Source organism: Arachis ipaensis, chromosome B05 (assembly GCF_000816755.2).
Source record: "Arachis ipaensis cultivar K30076 chromosome B05, Araip1.1, whole genome shotgun sequence".
Taxonomy (NCBI): Eukaryota; Viridiplantae; Streptophyta; class Magnoliopsida; order Fabales; family Fabaceae; genus Arachis; species Arachis ipaensis.
Genome location: NC_029789.2, coordinates 113776782 through 113788958, shown reverse-complemented (window position 1 = coordinate 113788958; position 12177 = coordinate 113776782). Strand labels below are relative to the sequence as shown.

The 12177-nt window shown below is 35.4% G+C and overlaps 2 long non-coding RNA genes across 2 annotated transcripts; one reads left to right on the top strand and one right to left on the bottom strand.

The window, feature by feature from the left end:
* On the top strand, positions 1092–1710 carry LOC110272260. Its single transcript, XR_002363386.1, has 2 exons — positions 1092–1124; positions 1544–1710. It is a non-coding gene; the product is annotated as an uncharacterized LOC110272260 (long non-coding RNA).
* Positions 2213–3256, bottom strand: LOC107643839. Its single transcript, XR_001621130.2, has 3 exons — positions 3102–3256; positions 2867–2930; positions 2213–2576 (listed from the first exon to the last, which is right to left on the bottom strand). It is a non-coding gene; the product is annotated as an uncharacterized LOC107643839 (long non-coding RNA).

The following is a 12177-nucleotide window of genomic DNA, read 5'->3' as shown; positions in this document are numbered from 1 at the left end:
GCATCATATACCTCACATAAGTAGAAGTTGTTTAGGCTTGAAGGATGGATGAAGCATTGGCCCCTTAACCTTGTATTGAAACATAATATGTCTAGAATCAAAGTGGCATTTTATGCATTTTCTTAGAGAATAGTCTTGATCTAAAAGTAATATTAGAGTGCCCACTAAACTCTAGTTGCTGCCTTGCTTCGATGAATTCATAACTCTTAATTCCATTGATAAATTCTTGGTTTCTGATTGATTATGTCACTCATTTCCTTAATCCTTAATTAGGATTAGGATTTCACTTCGTTATAAATAGAGATAGTATTCCTCTCTTGTAAACACATCATGTTCTATTAGACTAATGCGTCCATATTGTTTAATAATCTTTCTTCTTCTCTTTTCTTTCTCTTCTGCTTAAAACTTATAGTCTCAACAGGAAACTATATGATATTTTTTCTTGTTCCAGGTGTTAACCGAATATTTTTTGGTTTGAGTAACCGGTGCAGCCACAGTCACAATAGCAGGGGTAGTCAAGGAGGCCGCGCTATATTGGTATGAACTACGCTTCGATATTGTTCTTATCTTTTGATATGAATATCCAGTGGTTCCTCTTAATCTTGTATATTTATTACCAGATCCTTTCGGTATCATTTTGTCAAGATTACATTGCTTCAGTATATGAATTAATTTAGTACTATATTTTTTTATAACTGTTGCATGTTATGTTCGAATAGGATAGAGGTTTCTTAGTGTTGCGGTTGCTGATTGTAGATTTACTTGCGCTTTCTGATTATATGTTGTTTATGTGTAGGTTGCGGTATTGTACTTTCATGATAAATTTACATGGGTGAAAGGACTCGGTCTCTACACTATTCTGTCTGGTGTCAGTTTATTCAACTGGTACAAGTAAGTCGTCAGCAAACTTGTCTTCCAAAATTCTTTTTCCTTTAATTCTATTATGCTTGTTTATATGTTTTTTCGGTCTATTTTTCTATTTTAGATATCTGAAGCTTCAGAAGGGCCATTTTGGTGAAGGCGAGGTGGCAGTGCTTCACACAACAGATTCTGCTAGCAAATATGTTATTCTTGAGGAGATGGATTAGCAAGATATCTGAAACCTTCATAGCAACATCTTCAAAGTAAGTCCCTCAGTTGGACTATTGTTAAGTGATGCATGAAGCTATAATAACTTATTTATCTACAGATATATATAAATTGACTTTCCCTTTTTAATCATAAGATCATTAGTGCTTGTCTTAGTCATCTCAGGGCTTGAATGTTGATGTTATCAACTACTACTGTTATATGGCACTCATTAATACTTTGTCAATGGAGAAATGTACCACTTTTATTGTGCACCTTTCTTGTACACCTTTCGTTTATGATATAAAAGAGGAATTTTTTTATCTTTTCTCACTTTTTATCAATCACTTTTAATAGGTATATAAGAGAAGTGTATACTAACTACTAAGTAGTGCATATAAGATCTTTCAATTGCTATATTTGTGTAGCTCCTACGACTCGCCTGCTGACCGACTTCATGTCATGTTTTCAGCAGTTACCTCTTGATGCTTCCATTGGATTTGTGATGTGAAGGTGCTTTCCAAGTTTATCAGACGGAAGGAAACAAATCGCCCGGCGATGATCAACATTTAAGCCCAATCATTCATCACTTCCATTTTAAAATTTTGTAATTGAATATCTTGTATTCTGTTAGTGTTTCATCCGGTAGCACAAATTTTGGTATTCTTGACTTGAATTGTCAAGATATATTTTGTAGATTAAGGCAGCAGGGTGTAGTAGATCAAAGGTTCATTTTTGTTTTAATGTATCGAGTTACATGTTACTATTTTTTGTTCTTATGTAATAAAAGCAACTCTCTTATTTTGTTCATCTAATTCTGAGTCATGTTCAATCTTATAAAAGGGGAGTATAGATTCTGAAAAAAAACTCAATGGATAAAAAACTCAGTGGGTAATTTTGAGTCATCTAACTCTACTGTTTATATGCACGCTTTTATAGTCCTCTATCATTACTCAATATGATATAAAACCAAATTAACAAAAATGGGTTCAAGACACAAGACTGAACTCACAGATTTGTCTTGAAATAAGACAAGTTCTTGCTTACATTTTCTGTTCAACAGAACAACCAAAGCAATAATTGAGACCAGTTAATAGAGCTCCAACAAAAGATACTGCCACAGTAGTTAATGAAATTTTGAATTGAATCTAAATTTAAATTTCTCATCAAATTTATGCCTGGAAGGAAAAATATACAACATCTTATCGCTAAAATGGAATAACTACATCAACTACATTCCTAATTTTTCTTCATTAGATATATAACTACATGCTTTTTATTAGACTAAATGAAAATAAGGATTGGCCTTATGAAATTGGACCCTATAACATGAGAATGAAAAAAAAACTGGCCCAAATACAGGCAAATACAAATTACAATGGCAGTGGGATGGATCCTCTGAGAGATTCCCAAAACTATCTTGGAGATTTTGAAGAGAGACATCTCCCACATGAGACTAACTTCAGCAATGCTCTTGGTTTTCAAGTTCGAATTTTCAAGCGGGACAGCTGCCAATGCAATCAAATAAATCAATAATGTGTATAGTAATCAAAGCAAATGCAAAACAAAATCTAAAAATATGCACTTTCACCAACACAATCACAACATATGAAGCTGAAGCATAAAAACTACAAACATATGCATCAACACTGCTGTATTTCTAGTTAATAGTCTTGCCTGAAAAGTTTGAATATATTCTTAATGGTGGATAAAATATTATTATTTTTATTTACTTTAAAGGAAAAAGGTTCATGTATGAATTCTAACATTAAATTTAGATCATGCAAAATATGATTACCTTCTGACGGGTTGCTCTTGATGCTTTCCAGCAAAGTAAGCTCCTTGATCTTGGTTCCAGTTTCCTGTAGAGTAAGAATTTTAGAATCAATAGGCAGTTACAAAAGAGACACTGCTAGTTTACTGAAACAGAAAAATACTACTAGTACCCAGGCTAATGGAGATTCTAAGCAAGCTACCATCCTTGAATTACAAAGTGTACACATCAAAAGAAAATGGATAAAGAAGCAACATACAGATTCTCTAGTTCAAGCTTTTCAGCAATGGAAACTGCTTTGCGTTTCGACCACCCACTTCGCTGGCTTTCTGCCTGCTGGATTACATGAGCAAGAGATACCTTGCTTTTTACAATACTTTTACTTTGACCTTGTTTCCTAAGCTTTCTGCAGTCCAAGTGAGACTTAACTATTGGATTTCTTTGGGAAGCTGATGCTTGCCCGATACTTGAACCTTCTACACTTCTGTAAGATGTTGCATGAGCATCAACTTGCTGTGCATCATTCTTGTTCTCTACTGGAGAAGCTGCTTCTTCTATGATTTCACCCCTTGGATGAGCTCGAGCGACACCCACACCGACACCACTTAATTCTCTAATGTATGACGAACTATCATCAGTAGCAGGCAATGTAAGAGGAAGTTAAACAGCTGAGCCTGCATCTCTAGTTGACTCGCATCTAATTTCTATCGTTTTGTATGTTCCGAGGACAGATTCAAATGCTTGTAAAATGTGACCTGTTAACTTCTCAGCCGTGGATTTCGTCATTTGAGAACTAAACATTAGCTGCACAGTTGGAGCTGCACAATATTGCATCCTCTATCATTAGATAAATGGTAACTAATTGTCAATACAAACAACAAAAACAGGATGGAGACACATAATCAACCTACCATAATAATAACAACAATATCAACACATTAAACAAAAAAGAAAGCTACTTATGAAAGCAAATAAAAAGCTGCATAACTGGATTAAAAATCACTATTAATTTTATGACGAACCCAAAAGCAAGTTTTCAATGCATTTTGCTACAAGGCCCTTCAGTTGACTAACATTAAGTGTAATCAAATACATAAACCAGTTTACCTAATTCTTCACAAAGCAACATGCAAAAATGAACAGCGAGGAATTGATGTTTACCTGCTCCAAAATTGACAGAGATCAGCTTGCCTTCTTTATACAAAAATTCTCTCAGTCCAGTAACTTGAATCCTCTCAAGAACCTCTAACCACATCTCTTCAATACCTTTATGATTTTTACTCAATATCTGCCTTTCATTCATTCTACTCTTGTTGGCCATATGGGAATAAGTTTGTTGAGTGGCAGAACCAGACACACTGGGAGAGGCGCCAGAAAGGGAGAGGCGCTGAACGACGGCGGCTGGACGGGGCTCGACGATGGAGGGCGAAGGGGCTCGACCATGGAGGACGAAGGGGCATTCAAAGAACTTCCATAGAGGAGAAAGACGCAGCGTTTGCCGAATTGAGTGGTTTAGCCTTCCTTCTCCTTTAGGTTCTTTAAATTTCGTGGGTGGTTAGCTACCGAGATCAATGCAGTCAATTATTGTTAGGGTTTTGCCGTTTTGGTGTGCTTCGGAGGGGAGGGGGCACGAATGATATTAGGAGAAGATGAAGAACAGATTGATTTTTTTTTTTTTTGATATGTTTTGCTTTGTTTCAGAGAGGGGATGAATGATTATGGGAATTGGAGAAGACGAAGAACGATTATTTTTGTTTTTTTATATGTTTTTGTTTTGTTGTTTAAATTAATTGAAACTATAAAATTAGGATTAATTGAATTCTAAAATTTGATTAATTTAATTTTCTAGATCCGTCACTGGCCTTACCTCCACCTCCTCCCCCCACCCATGACGAGTTACTGGCCATGAATATTGCCCTTCAAGCCGAAGTCAAGAAAATGACCGACCTTTTAGCTGACAGAGCTAACAGGAGCAAAGATGACCGTGGCAGGAAGAATGCTGACAAGGAAAACCATGGTCATGAGGACCAGTCAGAAACAAACACAACAAATAATGAACGTCCAAAAATCAACAAGAAGAGAATAAACCCTTTCTCTGAAGAAATAATGAACTTCCAAATTTCGAAAACTTTCACACTACCAACCACCCTTTCAAATCTATGATGTTTTTGATACAGTGCATCTGATCCAATTTTATGTCGTTTATTTCTGACCTTTTTGGACGGAGTGACTTTATTATGGTTTTCTAGTCTCCCTGCAAGTTCAATTTCCAGCTTCAAGGAGTTCGCCGAGCAATTTGTCAACCATTTCGCGGCTTCAAAGATTTATGTTCATGATTCTGATTTCCTGAGCACCATCAAACAGGGACAACATGAAACTTTAAAGGATTACATGACAAGGTTTGCCAAAGTAGCAATGAAGATCCCCGACCTCAGTCCTGACGTACACCTACATGCATTGAAAAGCGGCTTGCGTCTGGGGAGATTTCATTAAACTATTGCCATCACTAAACCCCGAATTTAGAGATAAAGCATAAGGACAAATAGAAATTGAAGAGCTGAGGGAGGCCCGGAAAACCAAAAAACAAACATTGCAAACACTCTGAGAGAGGAAGACAGACATGGCAAGCCAACACAGTCGCGCAAACAGAGAAAACCTTTCAAGCTGACACCAAAGTTTGACTCCTACACCAAATTCAACATAAAAAGAGAATACATAATCAAAGAAATTCTCCACGGTAAGCTCATAAAGCTTCCAAGCAAAGCTGGAACCTACCAAGATCAGAAATATGTGGACAAAAGCAAACATTGCGCATTCCATCAGAAATACGGCCATACCACTGATGAATGAGTAGTAGCTAAAGACTTGTTGGAAAGATTGGCAAGATAGGGTTTGCTGGATAAGTTTGTTAGTAGCAGAAGTCAGAAGGAAATGACAAGCACAGCCACAGACCAACTGAACTATAATCCAGCTCTCAAAGACAAAGGAACTTGGCACGGAACAGCAGAGTTTCCCACATCAAAGGGAATCATTAATTATATTTCGGGAGGCTTTGCAGGAGGAGGAATGACTAATGTCGCTGGGAACCGAAGTTACCGAACCATGTTGACCATGGAAGGATCTTCCCAAGGGACACACGCTTCACTCCCACCTGAGCGAATTTCTTTTGACGCGTCCGATCCTAAATCACAGTGTCTGAACTTGGACGACCCTATGGTGATCTCCACTTCTTAGGACACATCGTAAAAGATGGAACTTTCCACATGGATCAAAAAAAGGTGAAGGCTATCAAAGAATGAGAGCCGCCAAACAAAATATCTGAATTGAGATCATTCCTTGGGTTGGTTAACTACTATCGGAAGTTTATCAAGGGATACTCCGCCAAGGCTGCAATATTAACTAATCTTCTCAAGAATAATCAATCTTGGTAATGGTCAAAGGAGTGTCAAAAGGCCTTTGATAAGTTGAAGGCTGCTATCACAGAAGGACCAGTACCAGCATTGTCTGACTACTTAAAGATGTTGGAAGTCCACGCTAATGCTTCTGACTATTCTATTAGAAGGGTTCTGATGCAAGAAGGACATCCTATTGCTTTTGAGAGTCACAATTTGAATGATACAGAGAGGTGATACACCATCCAAGAGAAGGAGATGACTGCGGTGGTGCATCGTATGAGAACTTAATGTCACTATTTGCTTGGTTCACACTTCATGGTCAAGACAAATAATGTGGCTACAAGCTACTTCCAAACTTAGAAGAAGTTAATCCCCAAACAAACTAGGTGGAAAAATTTATTAGTTGAGTTTAATTTTGAATTTGAATACAAGTCAGGCAAGACTAATGTGGTGGCAGATGCACTGACCCATAAGGCTGAGTTAGCAGCTATTTCCATAGTGGAAGGAGATATTATAGATACCATCAAGGAAGGGTTGCATCATGATCCATTAGCCAAGAAGTCGGTGAAGTTGGCGAGAGAAGGTAAGACCAAAAACTTTTGGCTATAAAACAACCTTCTCTACAACAAAAGGAGAAGACTATACGTCCTTAAGTGGAAAAATCTAAGGAGAAAGCTAGTGAAGGAACATTACGACACCAAATGGACTGGTCATCAAGGCCAACAAAGAACTTTGGCACTTATTGAATCTTCCTATTATAGGCCTCAAATAAGGCATAAAGTGGAGAGCTATATGAAGACTTGTCTTGTGTTCCAACAAGATAATATTGAAAATAAGGCACCAAGTAGGTTGTTGAAAACTCTGTCTCTCCTAGAGCAACTGTGGAAAAGTTTCTCTCTATATTTCACCTCTGCCTTACCATCCAAAGGATTGGATCTATCCTCCTAGTAGTGGATCGATTCTCAAAGTATGCTACCTTTATACTTGTCCCTACTGATTACACTGTAGAGGAAGCAGCACGACTATTCTTCAAGAATGTGGTGAAGTACCGAGGATTATCTAAGAGCATCATCAGTGATTGAGATCCATGCTTCATAGGACGACTTTGGACAAAGATGTTCAAACTTCCTAGATCGGAGCTTCACTTCTCAACAAGCTTCCATCCTCAAACAGATGGGCAGACAGAGAGAGAGTGAACGCCTTACTCGAGTGTTACTTGAGGCATTTCATAAACGCTAATCAGAAGGACTAGATAAAACACCTAGACATTGTCTAATTCTCATACAATCTGCAAAGGAGTGATGAGTCAATAGAAAAGATGTGACTAGACAACAACCACTTATACCACACTCTCTTTCTTCCTCTTACTCAAAAAAGAGTCCTGGAGCTTATCATATGGTTAAGTCTTGAAAGAACAAGCAGATGTCACTCGTTCTTACCGCAACAAAGCTGCAAAAAGGATGAAAAAATGGGCAGATAAGAAGATGATTGATAAACCCCAATTTTGTGGTTTATCTTGTGTTGAATTTAGTGAATTATCTCACATTTATTCAATGAAATAGCATGGTTTTGTGAATTTCTCCAAATTTGTGCTTAAGAGTGAAAACTTTTTTTTAGGCCCTTAATTTGCTAAATTTAATTCACTTTGATTCCAAACAATGCCTTGGTATGTTTGTTTAGTGATTTCAGGTTTAGGAGGCAAGGATTGGATCAAAGAAGTAAAGAAAAAGCATGCAAGATAGAGAATTCATGAAAAAATAAGGATTTGTGGAATTTGTGGCCATGCGTACGCATGCCTCACGCGTACGCGTGACATTTGTCACGTGACCTCATTAAAGGAACACGCTGAGGGCGATTTCTGAGCTCATCCAAGCCTAAATCCAACTTATTTCTGAAGTATTTGTGGTAGAATTCAAGATGGAACAACGGGGAGCAATTAGTGTAGTGTAGAAAACATGCTTTAGGTTAGTTCTAGAGAGAGAAGCTCCCTCTTCTCTCTAGAAATTAGGGTTCATTGTCTCCTAGATTTAGGTTTTAATTATTGTTTTCAATTATTTTTCCATGCAATTTCTTGTTATTACATCTTTGTTCTCTTAAGTCTTCTTGTTAATTTCTCTTTTTATGTCACTCTTTATTTTTATGAACTCTTATTGATTTTAGTTTTATTTAATGCAAATTGATGTCTTTTTATGTTTCTTATTGTTTAATTAAGTTGTTATTGTTATTTTCTTGCATTGGGTAGTTTTAGATTTTATTATTATTGCAATTTACTATGCTTTTCTTTTTATGCACACTAATAAGTATTTGATAAAATGTTTGGCTTAGTTCTAGAGTAGTTTTTGAGCATTCTTGGCTTGGAAAGAAAAATTGGGCAATCTTGAGTCATTGATACCCAATTTAGATTGGTGATCTAGAGTTGTTAGTTAATCTTGTTTCCATTGATGCTACTTATGGATTGGGATTAACTAGGCTTATTTGACTTTCTCCCGATGTTGGGGATAACGAAATAGGATTAGATCTTGATAACTATTGTGTTATAATTAATTACTAGGATAGAAAATCTTGATTCTCAATCCTTGCCATGAATGCCTTTTTAACATTTGTTATCTTTAATTGTTGGTTTTATCTTCTTGCAATTTAATTCCTAGTCTTTTCATCATCAACCCCCTCTTATCTCATAACAAATAATTGAGCACTCGATTGTAATTTGTAGGGAGAACGACCCGGAAGTAATACTCTCGTTTATTTTTATTGGAGTTAAACTTGTGACAACCAAAATCAAACTTTGATTGAGATTTGTTTGTTGATTTGGATCTATACTTCGACGAGATTATTCTTGTGTGAAAATTTTAAACCGACAGTAACCCACACATCAATGATGCATGCAAGCTATCAAGTGAGAGATAAGGTAGTGATTAAACTTCTTCCACAACAATTCAAAGCCTTTCGCAAGGTTCATAAGGGCTTTATCCACAAATATGAAGGGCCATTTGAGATCATTGGGCGTGTTCGGAGGTTAATTACAAAGTACAACTCCCTCTTTCTATGACGATCCATCTAGTCTTTTATGTGAGTATGCTTAAACCATATCATGAAGATCAAGATGAACCGATTAGAGGTGATTCAAATCGAGCTCCACCCGTGGTAATTAGATCATTTGACAAAGAGATTGAGGAGATCCTAGCTAATCAGGTTGTGCAATGACGAGGAGTACCACCAAGTATCTAATACTTGATCGAGTGGAAAGGACTCCTAATAACAGAGGCTAGCTGAAAAGCTCGTGAAGATCTGTGACAATTCTAAAAACATCTAGAGCGCTATCATAAACAGAACGCGATGAGGACGTCTGTGCAATAGGTGGGGGAGAATGTCACGGTAAATTTTAGAACATTAGATTTAATGGTGTTTGTATAATTTTTTGGAGTCTTTGAGAATGTTCTAGATGGTTCCGAAACGTTCTAGAATGCCCTAAAAGATCCCAGAATATCCTAGAATGTTCTAGAAGACTCTGAAAGGTCATAGAGTATTCTAGAAGAGTGTGAATGTATATAGAAGTATGGAATATTCTAGAAGTATTTAGAAAAATGTGGTAGGATAGATATTTGTAGTGAAGGTTCTGGATTATCAATCTGAACCATTGATTAGATTTAATCCTAACCATCCATTGAAGAGGTGGATGACTATAAATAGGGGAGAGCGTTAGAGTTTGGGTATGTGTTTCATTTGTAACAAATACTTAAGTAATAAAGTATTCTTTCTACCAAACTTCCTTTCTTTCGTGTTCTCTTGTGTTCTTAACTTTTTTACTAAATATTGAGGGTTAGGTTGATTTGATCTTAACTCAAGAGGTTGTGTAAGTCAGAGTGTCAGTACGGCTGCGTTTGTTTATTGTCTTTCAAATACATGGACACAAACACAAATACACAAATTTTTTATTGTGTTTGGTGATATTGGACAAGACACATCAGTATAAACTAAATATCAATTTTATCCCTATATTATCACCAATGGAATAATGACAAGAGTAAATTACTAAGGATAAAAGAGTAAATATCCGTGTCTCATCTTTTTTGAAGGACACCAAATACATGTATTTTATGTATATTTGTGTGTCACCGTGTTCTTCAAAAATCCGTGTCTCAACAAACAAACGATGGACGTGTACTACCGTATCTATGTATTAGTGTCTGTGTCCCATCAAACAAACGCTGCATACAGTAACGATGAAGTGTGTCCAAGACTAATATCGCACTAATTCCCATTAAGAGAGATAAATTTACTATTATTTATTGACTATCCTAAACCACTTTCTGTTACTTCTGAAAAATATAGATTAGGCCATATACCAATTAAATACTACAGCCACATAATATCCATAGCTGGGGATGCTTATATCTATCTACATCATAGACTTTCCCTTTTGGAATTGCCATGGGTTCATCTACTTACGTTTGAAACCTAAAAGTCCTAGTTTTATTCTGGTTGGACATAAAGTTTTCCTTTATTATTTGATCTTTAACAATTTCAAATACGGAAATATATATGTTTAATTGTTTCAATTCCTTTGTCCTTACCTCTCTTTGAAACTGTACCATGCCTTGTGATGCATTGGGACGTAATGTCTTTATTGCAATAAGTGTATTGTCTAGAACGCACTTAAAAACCAGACCATAACCCCCCTTCAATTTTCATGAATTTTACAAAACACTTTGTTGCTACTTTAATTTCCTCAACCATCTACCTTCTATACTTGATGTCCTTGTTTGCTAGAGCACTAACTGCATTTGTTGTATCTTGTACTGGTTTAAATGTTTTGGTTGCTTTTGATTTAGCATTCTTCATTTCTAAATTTTTTGATGCATCTTCTTCAACTTTTATCGCCTCCTCCCTCTTCCACTCTTCCTCTAATTTCATGTATTTTTCTATAGCCTGTGTTTCGTAAAATCCTATACTTCATATAACTCGCATTTATTTACACTGAAACGTAGAAAAGAATTGAAGGATATCTATGATAATATATATATAGGTAAGCTCGGTGGTAGCATAAAGAATGATGGTTAAGGCTGACACTAAGTTGACTCACTAAATAGAATTGTGACATTTTGCATAAGAATTATTAAAGGAGACTTTGTTAACATGGGAAAGGAAATTGGTGAAATAACTGATCGTGGGGTATAATAAAAAACTGAATATAAAAAAAGAGCCTTCTGTGGTGGGCTTTGGGAAATGCAACACTAGCCTATCAAAAGATTTGGTAGAAACTAAAGAAGTAATGGTTTTGTGTTTTTTTATCCAATGATAGAAAATAACCAATTTTTTTTTTTATTATAAGAAAATAACCAAATTTAATCATTGAAAATAAAGAACCAAATATACAGTGCATGAGCGAAAAAAAATTGTAAGAAAAAAGTGGGAAAATATAAAAAAAAACATTTTATTACAAAAATATTTGACATGAAATTTTTGTAAAATTCACTAGTTGACATAACTAAGCATATCATTAAGATTTAATAAAAGGTATAGATGTTTATTTTAGATCTTGTCAAATTAAATCAAAATTATATATAAATATTAGAGATACAAAAAACCAGAAGCCGTTACAAAAGTGGTAACAAATTTTGATTTTCAAAGTATTTTTGGTAACAATCTATTTTTTGTATCATAAAATTTTGTTACAAAATGTAATTTGATTTTGTAACGTTTTTTTCTTTAGTTACAAAAGCAAATTAATTATTTTGTAACAATTTTTTTAATACAAATTGCATGCATAATTTACTAAATTATTTTTTAAATTAACTAATATATTAACTATTCTAATAAGCAAGTCTACATTCATATAATATGCAAAAACATACATAATTCAAACATGCCTCATTTAGCTAAAATTGTTCTGAAACAAAATAACATTAGTGAGTACATTGATTAGTTCTACAAGTTATG